Source organism: Ochotona curzoniae, unplaced genomic scaffold, assembly GCF_017591425.1.
Source record: "Ochotona curzoniae isolate NIBS_2020 unplaced genomic scaffold, NIBS_Ocur_1.0 contig_4612, whole genome shotgun sequence".
Lineage (NCBI taxonomy): Eukaryota > Metazoa > Chordata > Mammalia > Lagomorpha > Ochotonidae > Ochotona > Ochotona curzoniae.
In genome coordinates, this window is record NW_024466343.1 from 3,409,305 (window position 1) to 3,428,404 (window position 19,100).

A 19,100-nucleotide genomic window follows, 5' to 3' on the forward strand; every position below is an offset into this window, starting at 1 on the left:
TTTCTTCATTAGTGGTACAGGTGCAATTCATGGAAATAAGCCTGCACACTACAGAAACAAGTGTTCCTTGAGCCTTAAGGTGAGTCTATTTCCTTCAACCTACTACTTACCTGGAGGTAAAATATTATTCTGAGATCCTAAGTGGCCATTTTACAAGATCTGATGGCTCTCTAAAACAGTTTAGCTTACATTCAAACTGCAACTGATTACATTTTGATTTCTGTGGGTGTGTGATATATGTAGGAATATCTTCACTAATCAAAGGCTAGGCAATACCACGTGTATATTATCCCTATACAATACTTCCCCCTTACCATATTTAACCTTAAGATTAATTTATCTCAAGCACTATCTTTTGTACTTCAAATAATATCTACCCTGTCCTTCATTCAGCTTCCAAATATGTATCATTTTACTCATGTAAGCACTTTAAGATAAAAAATAACTAAACCTGTACATTTCATGAAACGCATACCACTTTAAAGATTTTATATTTTTTTTTACAATTTCAGACTTATTCCATAGCATATCCAATTGTTTATAGTTTCCTAGACTATCAAAGTCTCAAATATTTACATTCACAAATTTATATTATGGCCTTTTCATTCCCTCTATTTTCCCCTATTATCATAAAAAGGAAACTAAAGAGAACCAGATGAACTTTATGCATTTGGAATTTTCAAAGCAACTCCATGATTAGACTAATGAATGTAACACTGAAAAAAATTTGATACAAAAGATTTTTAAATTATTTGTGTATAAGAGTATCATTATGAATATTATCCAAGTCAAATATAAGTCAAATGGTTTTCCTCTGTTCTTACAAACTCTTTTATGAATTTCCTCCTGGGGCCCGGCAGCGTGGCCTAGGGGCTAAAGTCCTCGCCTTGAATGCCCGGGATCCCATATGGGTGCCTTTTCTAATCCCAGCAGCTCCACTTCCCATCCAGCTCCCTGCTTTTGGCCCGGGAAAGCAGTTGAGAACGGCCCAATACTTTGGGACCCTGCACATGTGTGGGAGACCCAGCAGAGGTTTCTGGTTCCCGGCTTCGGATCAGCACAGTACCGGCCGTTGTGCTCACTTGGGGAGTGAATCATCGGATGGAAGATCTTCCTCTCTATCTCTCCTCCTCTCTGTATATCTGACTTTGTAATAACAATAAATAAATCTTTAAAAAAAAAAAGAATTTCCTCCTGATATTTTTTAATAGCAACTATCATGCCCTTTTCTTCATTTCTGGGGCTGCTGAAGCCTTGGCACAGTTCATTGTTTTTAAATTTATTGTCCTTGATATTATATCAATCATTTATAACTTAGTCACAATTACAATTGCTATATAGAAAATTACCAATGACCCATAAAGAAAAAAATATTTATATGGCAAAGGAAAATACAACATCAGGATCAGTTTTATCCAACTGTTACTTGGAGAACAGTAGCAGAAATTTCAATTAGACAGATCACTCATGCTCAGAACATACTTTAATAGAGAAGAGCATTCTGATATATTTAGGTCTAGGTTTAAAAATAGTGGAAAAAACATTTAAATATTAACAGAGGATGAATATTTGATGGAATGATTAAGATGCTGTTCTTGACATCCACATCTCATATCAGAGAGCTAGTTTTAATACCCAGTTCCCAGTTTCACTTACAATTCCAGCTTCCTGCTTCTGAGTGCCCCCTTAAGCAACAACTGATAGATCAAGTACTTGGGTCTCTGCCATCCACATGAGACCTAAATTGGGTTCCAGGCTCCCATCTCATACCTGGCCAGCACCAGCCCCATGCCTAGCTTTAGTTGATACTTGGACATTAAAAAGAGCAAATCCAGTGTAACTCTCCCTGGGGGTACTATGTGGCATAGTTCATAAAGCTGTTGTTCACCCGCATGGGTGCTGCTCCCAGTCAGTTCCAGCTGCCCCACATCTGATCCAGTTCCTCATTATTGTGCCAGCAAATGCAGAGGAGGATGGCCCAATTGTGCAGACCTTTGCATTCATGTGGAATACTTGAAAAACTCTCCTGGTACCTGCTTTCAGACCAGCCCAACTATGACCATTGTGGCCATCTATAGAAGAAGCCAATCTTCTCTCTCTCTCTCTCTCATTTTGTAAATCTTCCTTTCAAATAAATAAACCTTCGCAAAAATAAATCTTTCATTTTTCAAATACATAAAAACAAAATTCAAATACACACCACAGATTTTAATGTTTCTTTTCATTTTTAAAAAAGATTTATTTATTTTTATTGGAAAATCAGATATACAAAGAAGAGGAGAGACAGAGAGGATGATTTTTCACCCACTAATTCACTGCCCAAGTGGCCAGAACAGCCAGAGCTGGGCTGATTCAAAGCTAGCAGCCAGGCGCTTCTTCTGGGTCTCCCATGTTGGTGCCGGGTCCCAAAGCTTTGGGTCCTCCTCAACTACTATCCCAGGCCAAAAGCAGGGAGCTAGATGAGAAGTGGTGTTGCTGGGACACGATCCGGTGCCCATATGGGATCCTAGCATGTGCAAGGCAAGGACTTTAGCCGCTAGGCTATAAAATCAGGCTCTTTTATCTTTTAAAACTTAACTGCATAAAGAAATGTCAGAGAGGGAGAATAGAATATATACAGTTTATAATCAGCAGTTTAAATCTCGTGATTCTATGAGGCTATCAAGATCTTTATTCTGTATAAACTGCAGGGAATTTTGAGGAGCTGAGGCAGGAAAAATGATAATTTTTGGTGTTGTCTAATTGTACCTATTTGTACTATTTATGTGGTGTTTCCCTTACATGTTAACACTTAGTACACACATTAGTACAAGAAAGGCAATCTTTCAATTCTCCATTTCCAAATACAAAAAGTGGCCATGCACCTGTGATAGAGATGAATAAGTGCCCTCTGATTTGGCTAGTAACATCCCTTTTTATTCTCAAGTTGTGATAGTACCAGTTAGGAGGATGGGTTATATATAGCAAGACTCACTTCTAATGACTCCTTCCAATCATCATACTTATTTGATTAGGTACGAATGAATGATATTTTTGCTTAGATATTTTAGGACTCTTTGATTGTCAATGCCATAAGTTCAGCTTGGATTATTAGACATAAAGCATTTACTGTATGCATCAGAAAGTGCAGTGGTACAGGTAGAGTTGACTGGAATTAGAAATCAGTCACATCTTTCTCTTTTGTTCTGTTTGGTTTTTACCATTTTTATTTATATGGGCATATTCAAACAGAGATCACTCATTAAATTTGGGATCATTGAAATTTTGATTTCACACCTTTAATTTCACAACCACAAAGCATTGGGGTTCTTGCTGACAAACTGCAATTTCATAAAAATAATAAGAAAAATGAGCAAAAACTTATCAGAATGACTATTAGCAAAATGTCAAATGATTACAAGTTTTAATGCTAATATTTTTAAAAAAAATTTTAAAAGAACGATTGAATATTGTTGGTGGGAATGTAGATTATTTAAAGCTTTACTTTATTTTTATTAGAAAGGCAGATTTACAGAGAGAGAGACAGACAAAGATCTTCACTGTTCACTCCCCAAACAGCCACAATGGCATGAGCTGAGCCATTCTGAAGCCAGGAGCTTCTTCCTGGTCTCCCATGTGGGTGCAGAGTCCCAAGACTTTGGGCCATCATCTACTGCTTTTCCAGACCACAAACAGACAGCTGGATGGGAAGTGAAGCAGCCAAAACACAAGTCAACGTCCCTGTGGGATCCTGGTGCTTGCAAGGGGAGGATTAGTCAATTGACTCATCATGCTAGGCCTGGAATGTATATTAATATAACCATTGTGAAAAACGTTATAAAGATTCAGAAAAAAAAACACCAAAACTATAACTATTATTTGAACCAGCAACTATACCTCTATGTAAATGCCCAAAAGATTTAAAGTTGTGGGCTAAAGAGATGCTTCACATTTTCTTAAAGCATTAGTCATAATAGCAAGATACAGAATCAAAGTGCCCATCAGTGAATGAATGAATAAAGAAAATTTGGTATACATAAGGATACTTCAATAATTTAACCAAAATAATATGAATGAAAAGGCTTTGAATTTATACCAAAAATGGCATCTAAATAGATGCATATTTTGATTCTTCACAAAATGCTAAGTGTGGTTGTTTATACAATAGAATATTATTCAGACTTTAAGAATAATGGAAATCTAAAACAAAAAGAATAATGGAAATCTACTACTTGTTGCACATGGTTAAACTTAGAGTTTATACTGATTAGACTAAGTCAGGTATAAAAAAGGCAAACTCTGCATGGTTTTACTTATAATTTGGAATTTTAAAATAATATATGTCATATCATAAACACAGGAGGTAGAACTGTGGGTGCAGAAGGCTAGGGAAGAGTGGGGTAACGAAAGGTTTCTCATAGGGCAAATAGTTCCGTCTAGAGAAGAGGCGTAAAATGTTGAGATCTGTCACATGGTCTGATGACTATAATGATTAAATTTGTATTTTTAACTTGCTAAGGGAGCAAATTTCAAATTTTCACCACAAATATTTATTGGGATGTCATATGATTTTAATGAAATTGATTTAATTACCACACATTTTATATATGTCGCATATAATGGCATTGCATCCACAAGTTCATAGTTGCAATTTGTCAATTAAAAAGAATAATTATTTACAAAAGTAACATTGCAAGACTTGGTAGATTGGTTTAAATGAGTAGTACCTGAAAGAATGATTCTTCATGACCAGAAGTGAATTACCCTGGCTACGAGCTAACACCTTGGACAATTCCTGTCTTACAGAGACGGAACTTCATAAAGTCATTGTCAGTACCACATGGACATTTAGTGGCTTGATGTGGGAAGCAGTTTTTCTAAACAAGCAGATGCTGCTATTGTACATATGAAATAGGAATTTTGTGTGTCTAGCAACAGTAGTTCCCAATGTACCTAGATCATAAACAAAGCCTCCTTCAGGTCATCTTTGCCTTTGATTTTTCTCAGGCTTACTTCTCACGGTTCAAGTAGTATCAAAATAGGCAAAGAATAAAAATGTTATTAATTATCATACACGGAAGTTAAGATCAACTCAGGAAATTATTTCTAATTATTAATTTGCCAATAAATGAATGAAAACTGGATAATTTCTATATAATAATTTTAAATTATACTTTTAGTAAATTTGATAAAACAGATTGTTTAAAACATAGCTTATAGGTACAAAATAAGTGAGAATTTCTTCAAAACTAATAATGTCCCTAATGCATATGGGATAAAATTAAGGGCTATGTGTCAATTATTTTTATTTCTTGTCAATTCATTCTTCCCCATAATTTGAGATTTTTTGCAACTTTTCAACAAAATCTTTGTTTGCGAAAGATACACTTGGATTAAATTGAATTTTCTTAAAAGAAAATTATACGTTAAATTCCTTTTATGTGCAACTTTCACTTTTGAATCGTCAAGTTTCCTTCAAACTCTTGTGACCTTGTATATTCATTGATTTACATGAACTCATCTCTACCATATTAATTTCAAAATTACAGAAAATGCTTTGTAAAAAAATTTACACTAACTTATGTAGATATATAAACAAAGCCATTTTTAACATGTTAAATATTTTTATATGTTGAAAGATTTTAAATTGTTGAAATTAAAGCAATGACTGCCTCATACACATACAATTCTCAATACAAGGAAAATAAAGAAAAGCTTTTCTTGGATCTAAAGACTATGGCTACTAAAACTAATTTAAATTAACGTACATGAAAATTCCTTTTCAAGTCAAAAGAACAAATGATCACATTGCTAACCTCAACATACAGTAAATTAATAAACCTGAGTGTGAAATTTGAAAGTCAGCTTGGAAGATTTTCACAAACCTTACCAAATGCGAAGTAGTTGAAATGTGACTGTGAACCTATGAATGATAGAATGAGGGCAAATGAGAGTGTAGAGACCATAATGGCAAGTGTTTACATTAAAAGAAAAACAAAACTTACAAGAAAAATATATTACACTCAATCTCAATAATTGAAATATTGGAATAATGAAGAAGTTGAAAGAATTGTATATTCATGTAAGTTCAATTGCTTATTAACAGGAAAAGGTACTAAGAACTAAGCAAAATTTTTCTAATGCCTATGTCAGGAAATTGTTAGATGTACATAAAATTTTTAAAATTTAGATTCTTTTTCACATCACTTTGAAAACATTTATTTTTGGGAAAATTAGCCAGATACAAATTTCAGAACATTCTGTTCTATTTTGTCCTCCTGGATTATAAAAGTTTTCAAGATTTCTTAATAAACAACTTACTATCTTACTTATTAATAGTTGACATGTTGTTCTATAACATTTCAATTCTAATTTTAAGTTAATTATTTATCCTAAGATATTTTCTTTAGGTCTGGACTTGGTGTACAATGTTGTATTTTAGGAATTAAATAGACTAACTCTACTGAATTTATCTTTATGACTTTTAATATTATTTCTGCTTCTGACCTTTTATAAGATTCAACAGGTTAATGAAGTGTAAATTCTCCAATGGTTAGCCTTAAGCAAACAGTGCTTTTTTTCCTTCAACATTTTCATAAGATCTAGAGTTTATGCTGAGCTCTCCTTTAAATGGATATATATTGATGAGGCTTTCTTTCTGACTCATTGTTTTTGACATAAAATTCCGCCTGACACTTCCTAATCCTTGAGAAACATTTCCAAATTTAGTGAACTTTAACAAATGTCAGTTAAAAGTTCACTGACAAATTAGAGGTGAGTAGAAAGACAACTGAAAGACTTAACACACAAATGTTCAGCAGCATGACAGAAATCTTTCTCTTGAGACTACCATATTGAAAATATAAATGTAGAACAATTAATACCAGAGTTAGGAGCTTATAGTTAATCAAGTAATGCAAATTTAGATATCCCACTATACAATAATATAAATATGTTATTTAAACACATAATTGTTAATTTGGCCTCTGTATTTAAGCTCCTGTTACAAATATCTAAGTACATATTCTAAGGGGCTATGAAGGTCCCAGGGTGTAGAAATCTCACTGCTTCCCAAGGGAGGCTTATGTTGTTGCTCAGTGTTTAGGACCCACTCATCCCAATACACAGGTACTTTCAGAGTGCAGGAGTGAATCTGTCGTCCTTTTCTTTATTACTTTTTACTTGACATGAATCTATGTTTCCAACATGTACTTAAGCATCTTTTGAATCAGAACACTCAAGGCCAACATGTATATTTCATAACACTTATTACCATCTAAGTCATAATAACAGTTATTTATTTACCTGCTGTTTGTCTCCCCTGGTTGAGCTCTTTAAAAGCAGGGTTTTGGGGTGTTACATTCTCTGCACTGACCCATGACAAACTACAGAATGAACAAGTCAATATAAGCTTTTACCATTCAGATCTCAATCACTTGGAGTGGGGGAAAATGGTTCCTCGGTCAAGAAAACACTAACTTCATTTTTTTCTGTTTGTTTATCTGACAGGCAGGAGGAGGGAGAAGAGAGACAAGAGAAAGTACAATGAAAACAGAGAAAAGAAGAGAGATTCTATTTGCCAGTTCACTCCCCAAGTGCCCACAACAACCATAAAATGAGAAACTGGAGCCAGTCCTAATTCCAACATGGGTAGGAATCCAACCATTTGAGTCAGAACCTTGATTTCAAAGGGTCAACGTTAGCAGCAGGGCAGCATCAGAACCTAAAGGTGGTACTTTTAAGTCCTATGTTTGTGTTTATTTTCAAGAAACAATGGACAGAGTTCATTTGTTCATAATGGTTCACTTAAGCACCAATTTTGTTATTTGACATGTTTCTGTTTTTTGCAGCTGTAGCTCTCAAAAGCTTATCCTCTATTTTATTGTTTGTTTGTTTGTTTGTTTTATTCATCCTGTGTTGTCTCTGGGGTTTGCTAGAAGCCTCTATAATAAAGTCTGAGGCATGCGATTCTTTCCATGCGATGTCTATCACACAGGAATCCCAAGATGTGGTGGTAAGGTGTGTAGGGAGAAAAAGCATTGTATGATCTCATGATTAGGTCTGGGTCTTTGGCTATCTCTGAGACTTTTCCCCTAGTCTATGACTTCATAAACATTTTTTCTGTGCCAGGTTTTGTGCTTTCCTATTTGTTACCAGCTAAGCTTTGGTAATTTCCCTGAGCTCTGTACAGAGAGGTAATAGGATAAACTGGTTGAGCACTACCTTGCTTACGGAGAAAGGAAGCATTTGCAATTGGTGTTGATAAGCGAATGATTGTTGGTGGCAGCAGCAGCTGTAGCCAGTTATCCCTCCCCCCTAGTTATCTTTACAAACCCATAGACTTCTGAGATCCTGGACCAACCTCACTGTTTACGTCAGTTCTGGTAAACTACCCACAGTTAGCTTCTGTACAATAATATCCATTTGTGTGAACCTTGTTAAGAACAAAACAGAAGCCAGTGTTGAAGCATCGCAGGTAAAGTCGCTATTTGGGATACCTGCACCCTATTTTGGCAACAGTTTGTGACCCTGGTGCACTACTTCTGTTTCAGGTTCCAGCTATGGCTTGGGAAAGTAGCAGGAAACACTCCAAGCGTCTGGGCCCCTGCCTCCCACATGGCAGTCCTAGGTGAAGCTCCTGGCTTCCACTTGATCCAGCCATAGGCTACTGCAGCCATGTGGGGAATGAACCAGTGTATAGAAGGTTTCTCTCATGTGCTCTCTTGCACTTTCTCCCTTTCTCTAATGCTTCCAAATAAATACATAGATAATTAAAGAAATAAGTGTGAAAAAAGAAAATAGAATTGCTTGCATAATTTAAAATAGTTGAAACTACCACTTTACCCTTCTTTGGCATGTATTGGGTGCTTTTAGAAGCAAATGCTGAATTAAAACAAACCCCAAAGCTACTAAATAGTAGAAAAAGCATCAGGAGGTAAGTGAATTTTAACTCTCATATTTAATAATGAAAAATATTAACATATCCAAGAATGATCATATTTGTAAAACTACGAGAAAATAGAAAGAAATGAGAAATTTATATAAAAATATAAAGATTATTAATTAAAATTACTTATATAATTACTTATATAATTTTAATCATATAATTAAAATTACTTTTCTAGAAAGATGTCTGAAACCTTTTTTGGTAAGCTATTTAATTTAAAAGTAAACTTATCTTAAAAATAAACTAAAGGGAAAAACTGGTGAATCACAACAAAGCATTTTCAGATAATGAAATAATTATCTGCAATAGTTGGTAGACTGGAAATGTCACAAGAGTATACATTTACAGAATGTTAATGATTTTGGTCCTTTACTTTTTAAATTGAATCAATGATTGTTTTTCAATAATAATCTCAGGAAGAATTACTCCACATTAAACCCACAACAGATTTTTTTATATCAAGCGTTTTAATGTTTTTATCATTATAATGAACCACCATTATTGAATTTATAATCATCTTTCACAATCTACTTTTTCCAACAAAATGAGGGACAACACTAACATACAAACACGGACCATTAAAAGAACCCTACAAACTTCAAGTCCACTGTAATTTTTGCATGTAATACTAACAAGAGTGTGTTTGCCTTCTCCATAATCAGAAGCCCCAATATCCAACACAATCAGCTTAAATAGGGCTTTAGTTTTTACATTTGGTTTGGAAATCCATGTGTCAAAATAGAAGAGAAAGTGATTTTCAAAATAGAAGTGTAACTCTCCCTGTCATGTTATCAGCTTCCTATTGTCCCACTTAAATCTATTGCAAGTCCTGCCCTAAAATGACAAAAACAATTGGAAATTATGAAAGTCAAATGAGTTTCAATCTGGGTTTAAATGAAGACATCAACAAGACTGCAGTCCTTCCAGAGGAAAGGAAGATGGGGTGGAATCGGATTCCTTCACTTTGCCAGCTTCTCCAGGCAGCCTGTATTTCTTGCTCATGGCCACTCCCTCCATCTACCAAATACAAAACATTGGACCGTGTCCCTTTACACTGCTATCACTGTGGGTTCCTCTGCTTCCTTCTCTGCTGCCGCCATTTGCCTCTTCTAAGGAATTTCGTGATGATCTTGGGATCACTAAGATCTTCCTTTTTAGGTTCAGCGTAATCCATTTTGACACTTTATTTTCTATAGCTAAATTCATTAACATAATCTCAATGTTTGAAAGATTACATTTCTTTTACTACAGTGAATATAACATTACAAGCATGTGTGGAGCAGTCACAAGTATCTCCTTTCACAGGCGTTAAAAATTTACCTAAATATGTTCCATAAATATCCAGTTTCTTTACACTATTTTTTGTCTGCCTAATTTCTAATGGCTTCATCTCCAATTCAAATCTTCATTACCTTTCCCATTACACCTTTTTTCTTGTTATCCCTGCTCTGTTAAGTAATAAGAAGAAAACAGTAAGGATTGTGGCAATGCAAATGAAGTTGCTACTTTCTGTACTACTTATAAGTATCAAAGCATTTTCTAATCCTCTCATTTTGTTTCATCACAATTTTTCACATCGATACCTTCATAATGACATCTATCCACCATGTGAAGTATCATTGCAGTATTTTTGCTGATCTAAAATTTGTGTTCTTCACCTATCCATCCCTTTCATATTCCAACCCCCACAGCCATTGATCCTTTTGTTGTCTCTAGAATGCAATTCAGGGCATTTAAAATCCTATTTTACAGGTGCATTACTGATGCCAAACACTCTAGCCACTTAAGTGTCTGGATTCAAGTCAAAATATCTTTTGTATCAAGCACTTTATTTTTATCCACATTATTTTTCCAAATGGCTACAATACAGGAACTTGATTTCATGGGAAAGAATCACAATAAGGAGTCATTTAGACAATTAATTCTTTCATGCAAAATGGAGTGTCGACAAAAATTAGTATAACACTATCATCACAATAGTGAAAAGCTAATATTCACTGAGCATATGCCCATTCTTCATCAGTCCTGACCTACAAATAGTACTTATATGCAGAGGCTACCTGATGCGATAGGTACTACTTTCAAAGAGGAAGAAATTGAGGCTAAGCGGGAATACGAAACTGTGCTTATAGCATTTGGTTAGTAACAGAATCGGGAGTAAGACTCAATCACAGGTGATATGGATGTGATGAATAAGGAGGCAAGGGGAGAGTCAAGCTCCAGTTTACTTCAGTGTTTCCAAGGGAAGTTGAATAGCACAAACTGAAACTCATTTTCAGTTGTATACCACAGCCTGACCATTTTCTTTTTATTACACGTTTAATTTTTTTTCAGTTTCTATTACAATTAATATCACATTCAACATCATTGTATATACGCAATTCCATATTTTAAATTTTCTTCTTAAGGAAATTAATGCATGCAATGCTAATTTTGATGCCAATATAGTTCAAAGTACTAATTTATACAAAAAGCATATTCATAGTTGTTATTTCTTCTTTTCCTTCTTATAACACCTGCAATCTGAGCTTCCAAAAAATTATAGCACAACTATTTAGATCTCCTTGGGGATGCAAGCATATGGCTTAGTGGGTATGATGCTGCTAGGGATACCAGGATCCCATTGGGAATAGAGTGCCAAGGTTTGAGTCCTGTCTTTGTTTGCAAATGATTACAACATCTTGCTAGTGAGAACTATGGGAGGCAGTAGATGATGGCTCAAGAAATTGGATCACTGCCACCCATATGGGATGCATGGACTGGACTCCTGGCTACCTGTCCCTGGCTTCCATTTGTGCAATCTCTGGCTTTTCTTTGGGCTTGGAATTCTGGCTTTCTGTCTTTGTTTCTCTCTCTGCATCTTTCAAATATAACAAAATAAGTTAATGTATAAAATAGCTTTTCTTTTTTTTGTCCAAGCCTTCTAAATTTTCAATACACTCACAGTTATTTTTATAGTCACTAGGTAACAACTACAACACAGTGCCAGGAGGACCAAGCAAACCTCTCTGAGGAGTGCAGAATGACTGACAGAAATGCAGCAGTGCCTACTGATTTTCAGATTCTAACTATGAGATATAGAAAGGAATGCATTCTGAGAATCTCAGGATCTTAAAAACTAAGAGTAATATCAACCTAGATTTCAAAGACTTAAAAGTGTATTTCACAACTGCAAATAAGAATTATCTTAAAATAATAAAACTGGAAGGTATGGGCTATCAAATTGCAATATAAATTCTTTAGTTCATTTTTTAGAAGAAAGATATTTATGCTCAAGGGAATAATTCATCAGATTTAGTTGAAACAAGGATGACTCTTCTAGAATAGATCATAGACAATTTATCCTAATTTTGCTTATTTTAAAAACCAGATACTAAATTTGTGACGGGTAGATAATTGCTTTCTGAGACTTCTATGGTCATTTCCTAAAGACAGCATATTCCATTAACTGGTTAACTTCTCTGAACCTCACACAACCATTGGCTTGCAGCATTCCAATTAGCTCTTTTCTCAGTGGCAGCTTGTCACAGCACTTCATGTGCCCTCTACCTATTCTGCTTGACAGCTCACATGAACAAGTAGGCTAAATCAGGACACCAGTGACTCACAGGACTTGAGGGCTCTAACAGCTCTTCTTGCTGAGAATGGGGTCTAGCAACTCCCTTTTCTTCCGTGTTTATAAGAATCGCTAGGCCTAAAAGCTATCTGCTTATTAGTTGTATTGGCTGTATTTTTATCACTCTGAAATGTGTAGTCTGCAGGGAGACTCTGAGGACATATGCAATCATCTGATGAAATACCTCAAAGAATACTGAAAAAAATTTATGAAATATAGAATTTCCTGATAAATAACATAACACTGAAATATCACATCTTATTATTACCTTGACTGTTTTTCTATTTTTCAACGGCAATTACTCTAAGTGTTTCCCCTAAATCATTTCCTGTTTGCATTTTGTGTTCATATTGTGATTATCCTTTGTAATCTCTTCAAAAAGATATAAACTTTTGTAAAGTTCTGTGAAGACTGTAAATTATTTTCCTGCAACAGTCCCTCTTCTATAAGAATGAAAAATATTACTTGTCTCCTAATACCTAAGATATATTGCATTATTAGCTTGAATAAGCTTCCCTTCTCTACAGCCATTTACATCACATAATTGCAGAAAACTCAAACCATGATTTGTCAAATTTTATAATTTGCTTTTAATTGTTAAGTTTCATTAGAAAGTCAGATTCACAGAGGGAAGGAGCAACAAAGAACAATCCTTCATCCACTGGTTCATTCCCAAAGTGGCCGCAATGGCTGGAACAGAGTCAATATGAAGCCACGAGCCAAAGGCTTCCTCCGGGTCTCCCACGTGGGTGCAGGGTCCCAAGGCTTTGCGTTTTTATCCACTGCCTTCCCAGGCCACAAGCAGGAAGCTGGAGGGGAAGCAGAGCAACTGGAACTAGAAGCGGCGACCACATGGGTTCTCGGCAAATGCAAGGCAAGGACTTTAGCCACTAAGCTACAGTACTGGGACCTAAAATTGCTTTTCCGACATTTTGTTTCCCTTAAAATTCAGACAACAACACTTTGATGTAATGTTACACGAAAGATAATTCAATATGTATGAGTAAAGTGACATGCAAAAATCTTACACTGAAGTACTAAAAGCAAGATCAAGATTGAGGCCTCCCCCTTGCTTTCTAATTTAGTATGCATACATGTCGATTTAAAGTTATAACCTTTCTGCTGATTCAATAAAGTGAGACTCTGAGCAGAGAAGTATGTTGTGTAAAACATTGTATGGTGGCGGGGAAGATCAGCTACTGAAACTTCCCTTTAAGTGATTTTCATTCAAACTGCATAGCTGACTGATGACTTTCAGCTGTATACTTTTCCCACCATATAAACCATGGTTTTATGACAAGATCATGCTTTTCCATGCTTCTTCCAGATGCTGACTGAGTATGAGGGTGCCATACCTAGGAAACCGGAGACTTCTTCTGATCTTTGCTGAGGAACTTCACATCAGCCAGGCAGCACTATCTGAGAATGGTTCTTCCTTCCACTGCTGCAACTTCTACAGGTGTCAGATCTGGGTCACTGTCTGAAGCTCGAATTTTCTACTTTGTTAAATACCTTTTATTCTTTCAATTGCATACCATACAAATATTTCGCATCTCACCCTGGATGTAGGATATCTTCTTAAAGATCTGAACTTAAGTTGTATAAATAAATTACTCAAACACCCTTTGATCTCCAACAGTTTTTTGTAACATTAAATACTAAAAATAAGACAATGAGTCAGAAAAACTTTCTTAGCTGAAACAACTCAAAATTTAGTTTTTCTGATGGTTGTTCATGTGACTATCAATAAAATGTGCTTTATCTGGTCATGCAGAAATCCGCAAAATGCCTAAGAGCCTACGATGTTATTCTGTCAGTTGATTGAGAAGCTACAAAAAAAAAAAAAAACTTTTTTCACAAATGAGTTGACATTTCAGATTAGTCTTCATGTATGAGTAGTATTTTCTTAAATAAAAAAATAGTCATGTGGAAGAAGATTGAAAGGTAGCATTCCAATGGAACAATCAATATTACTATAAATACAGCAGAAAAAGCAGTCAAGTGCACATGACACAGTAAAAGGCTATCCAAAACTTTTACTTGTTAGTTCAATTATAACTGCACAATCAAATGTAAAATGTTTGCAAGGACAAATTTATATTGCCAAATTTGTGTTTTTCTTATATTTTGCATACACCTTTGACAGATAAAATGAACCCCAGACTTAATGAAAGAGTATAACTTTGGGGTTGACATTGGAAGGTACTTTAAAGGAAAAATCAGAATTGTATGTACCTTTAGAAAGGTGAAACAAGAGTTAACATTTTTCTTTTTCATTACCATCTATAGCTGCAACAGTAACACCCCTGATACCATTAACGGTGCACAGACTACAGACACAGGCATACTTTCAAGAAGGTATTGCAAGGGCACAAATGAGAGAGAGAGAAAACGCAAGAAATTAAAAAAAAAAAAAATTCAAGAGAACTTTTCAAAAAACACTGGAAGGCCCGGTGCAGTAGCCTTGTGGCTAACGTCCTTGCCTTGCATGTTCCAGAATTCTATACTGGTGCCAGTCCATATCCCAGCTGCTCCACTTCCCATCCAGCTCCTTGCTGTGGCCTGGGAAATCAATGGAGGACAACCCAAAGCCTTGGGACCCTGCACCTACATGAGAGACCCAGAAGAAACTCCTGGCTCCTGGCTTCGGATCCAGCTCAGCTCTGGCCATTGTAGCCACTGGGGAGAGTATCAGCAGACTGAAGATCTTCCTCTCAATCTCTCCTCCTCTCTGTTTATTTGATCTTACAATAAAAATAAATAAATCTTTATTTGAAAAAAACACAGGAAATAAAAATACTTAAATGGCAAAAAATAAGCTCTGCAAACTAACTCAAGAGCCTCATTTCGTTGACTTTAGTTGATCCTGGCTAATCAACAACATGGGAAATAAAACTGGGTGACTTAGGAAATGGCAGCAGGGTAAATGGTTTGAATCTTTTTTTTTTATTGTTGCTTACATTGTATTATGTAGTACAGTTTTATAGGCGCTGGGGATTCCCCCCACCCCTCCCATACCCCTCCCCCCATGGTGGATTCCTCCACCTTGTTGCATAACCATAGTTCAAGTTCAGTTGAGATTCATTGCTTGCAAACACATGCCTAGCATAAAGTTCAGCGTCTTATTGTCCAGATAAGTTCAGTGACCTCTTGGGGAGACCTTCTATGGTCTGAAGATAGGTCTAACAGAGTAAAGGTTTGAATCTTGAGTAACTGAATAGTTAGTATGCCTTGTCAAAGACTAGGAGCTCACCCATTAAACTAACTAACAGAAGAAAAGGACAGAATTGCAGGGAAAAGAAACTAGATTTCACATTGGAATCAATAGTTTGGCTTTCCTACTTGAGTTTTAATTTTCTCTTCACAGGTTTTAGATATAAGTAAAATGACATTAGTTCTACAAACTCATTCACATTAGTTAGATCCATATTATAATGGTTTTATCAGGCAGACCCTTGCAAGGATCTTGAAATGTTTGATCTTTCAATCATCTGGTGGTAGCACTAGCTACTGAAATCAAGACTCAGCTCTGAATTCCTACAGTACTATTTATTAGTTTGTCAAGACTACTAATATTTGCAATTACTTATATGGTACTTCTTTACCTTTTTAGGCCTATAAAAGTAATGCCTAGCTCATAGGGTTATTTTGAGAATCAACTAAGGTACCACACAAAAAGTGTTAAATTCAATCATAACATATAGGGGGTTCTCAAATGTTAGCTATTGCTACAGTGTAATTATCATTGGCAAGTTGCTTACCCTCCATGAATTTCAAATTACTTATTTTTAAAGTGAGGATAGCGATACTGCTTTTTAATGTTGTAAAGACAAAGACAGCAATGAAATTGGCATGGTGCCTGGCACATGGCAGAATTTCAACACATGATGCTTTTTATCTTTCCATCTTTCCTCTTCTCTCTCATTTTTCCTTTCTCCCCTTCAATTATTACTGATATTGTCATGATTTAGTCCATGACTAGATAACTGTTCACAATATGCAATTATAAAGAAACGGGCCTTTAATTTAATTTGAATAGTGCTTAGAATAAAAACAATTAAATTATACAGCATTGGAGTTACATTTCCCTATGCTCCAAAGAATTATGAGCAAATGGAATGCTGCATAATAGTCTGACAAAGTACAGAATAATCCAAGAGCTGAACTTTCCAAAAACAATCAATCAAAAATTAATATACCATTGTGACTGACTTCACAAACGTAACCATTACTAGTGCAAGGTGTAAAAACTGAGAAATAATAAAGGCTGCTTTTTCTCAAGAGAATTGTAAAATTACTGAATGATAAGTAGAGAGAAAAAAATTTTTAGAAATGGAAATGGAACTCATTGTGACGCTTCCATGCATTAAACAGGGTTTTCTACAGTAAAAATTATGTCTCCTACTCAAGGTCACCAACATGAGGGGCCTGAAATGAAACAACCTGTGATGAAAATCAGCATGCTGGTGGAATTATTTCCAAATTACTGTTTGGGAGTGCTCTAGCCACTATCATCCAGCCCAGATCCCATTGCCACACATCACCCACACCATCCCCACGTGCACCTTGGATTCCTTTTGGTTTCAAGTCCAAGTTAAATGGCAGTTCTCAAAGATTAGCTGATTCAAAATACTCTAAAGGAATAAAAGATGCCCTCGAATTAGATCATGGTTGTGGGGCTGGTTCTGTTGGCATGGCCTGTGCTATCAGTATCTTATAATGGCCAATCAACTTGCTGTTGCCGCTGTCATTAAAGACAAGCTGAAGCGAGATGGTGATCATCACAGCTGGGGCACAGCAGCAGGAAGGAGAGTTCACGGAATTTGGTTCAGTGGAATGTGAACATTCCACTTGCAATCAAGAGCAGCCCCAACTTCAAGTTGCGTGTTGTTTCCAACCTAGTGGATATCCTGACCTATGCAGCTTGGAAAACAAGTGGCTTTCACCAAACTGTGTAATTCAAAGTGGCTGAAATCTGATATATGATGGGGGAAAGGGCTAGGAGCTCACCCATTAAACTGTCGTGAGTGGATCCTTGGGGAGCACAAAGATTCAAGTGTGTCTGCATCAAGTGGGATGAGTGTTGCTCATGTCTTCCTAAAGAATCTGCCCTTGCAATTTAAGCACTGATGCAGATAATAAATACTAGAAGCAGGTTAACAACAGGTGGTTGACAGTTCTTATGAGGTAATCAAACTGAAAGGCATCCTGGGTCATCAGATTGTCCAGCAGACCTGGCAGGAAGTATAACAAAAAATCTCAGGTGGGGGCATCCAATTTCCACCATAATTGTCACTATGGATTTAAGGATGAAGTCTTCTTCAGTAGTGCTTGCATCTTGCAACAAAATGGCATCTCAAGTGTTGTGAAACTGACTCTGACTCAGGATGAAGAGGCCCATTTTAAGAGGGGTACAGATATACGTTAAGGGATCCAAAAGAAGCTGCAGTCTTCTAATGCAATACCATTTTACTGTCTAGAATACAGAAGGGTTTTAGCTAGAGGTTTTTTTATGTTGTCCTTTTAACCTGATCTATAATTAAAGCAGTGAATAATAATGGCCCAAAGAGAGAAAAGTCATTCATTTACTATAGCTAAAGATAGAAGGACTATAAAATCCTACACTTATATCCAGATGCTGGATGATGCTAAATTTTGTGTCATCCTAGAGTAGTTACAGTATGAGTTCACCACCTCTGAGGTGCCACTGCCAATGTTGCACAGGCTCCAATTGCACTTCCTATTAAACATGTGCTTTCTATGTACTCTGTGACTTCTGATTCCTTCATTAACTGCAATTAGTCCAACAGTTTATTTTCATTCCCAGTCAGTCACATCCTGGGTTCCAATATTGCATAAACTCAATATCATGACTTGAGCATAATTTTTCTAAAGGATCTGATTTTGTATAGTGTGAGTATATATGTTGACATATAATGTAAAGAGAAAGATCTCTATTAATGCAATGAGATATGTAAATGTCATATCAATTAAATAACCCAATAAACCTTGAACAATGAGAAAAGTACTATTTGGTTATAGCTAACAAAATATAGTTTCTTGGTTGAATCAGTTATGTAGAACTGCTAAAGACCTATATTTATGTCCAGTTCTCCTGTTTCCAATGACACTGAAATGATAAATGAAATTATATTACAGATGAATCTAGAGTCTAGACACATGCCATAACTCACACATACAGAAAAACAGAATTCTTCTTTTAGCATGGTAGGCCAATATTTTCTATATATTAAAATACATTATTTATAGCATATGCATAAATGTATACACAAGGGGGTTTACATTTCTTAAATGTGCTAAACACCACTTTCAAACTCCCAGATTATCAGGAATAGACCAATATTGTTCATTCTTTATTTTTCAAGCCAGACATTTACCTTAAACTATTATACCCAGTGCGGGGAAAAGAATCTCACTCTAGTTTAGGTTACTTTTATCTACATCTAACTTAAAAAACATCCTCTAATACAGTTTAGATTATTATACAACCTGTTGATTTGTCCCAGGCCTGTTGGAATTTACTGTGCCATTTTGTCA

The 19,100-nt window shown here is 35.7% G+C and overlaps 1 protein-coding gene and 1 pseudogene across 2 annotated transcripts in view; one reads left to right on the top strand and one right to left on the bottom strand.

The window, feature by feature from the left end:
- The window catches only part of NEGR1 (neuronal growth regulator 1), an 808,008-nt gene that overhangs the window by 699,036 nt on the left and 89,872 nt on the right, over positions 1–19,100 (bottom strand). The gene's annotated exons all lie outside the window — the stretch shown is intronic.
- LOC121161010 lies at positions 17,141–18,069 on the top strand (annotated as a pseudogene).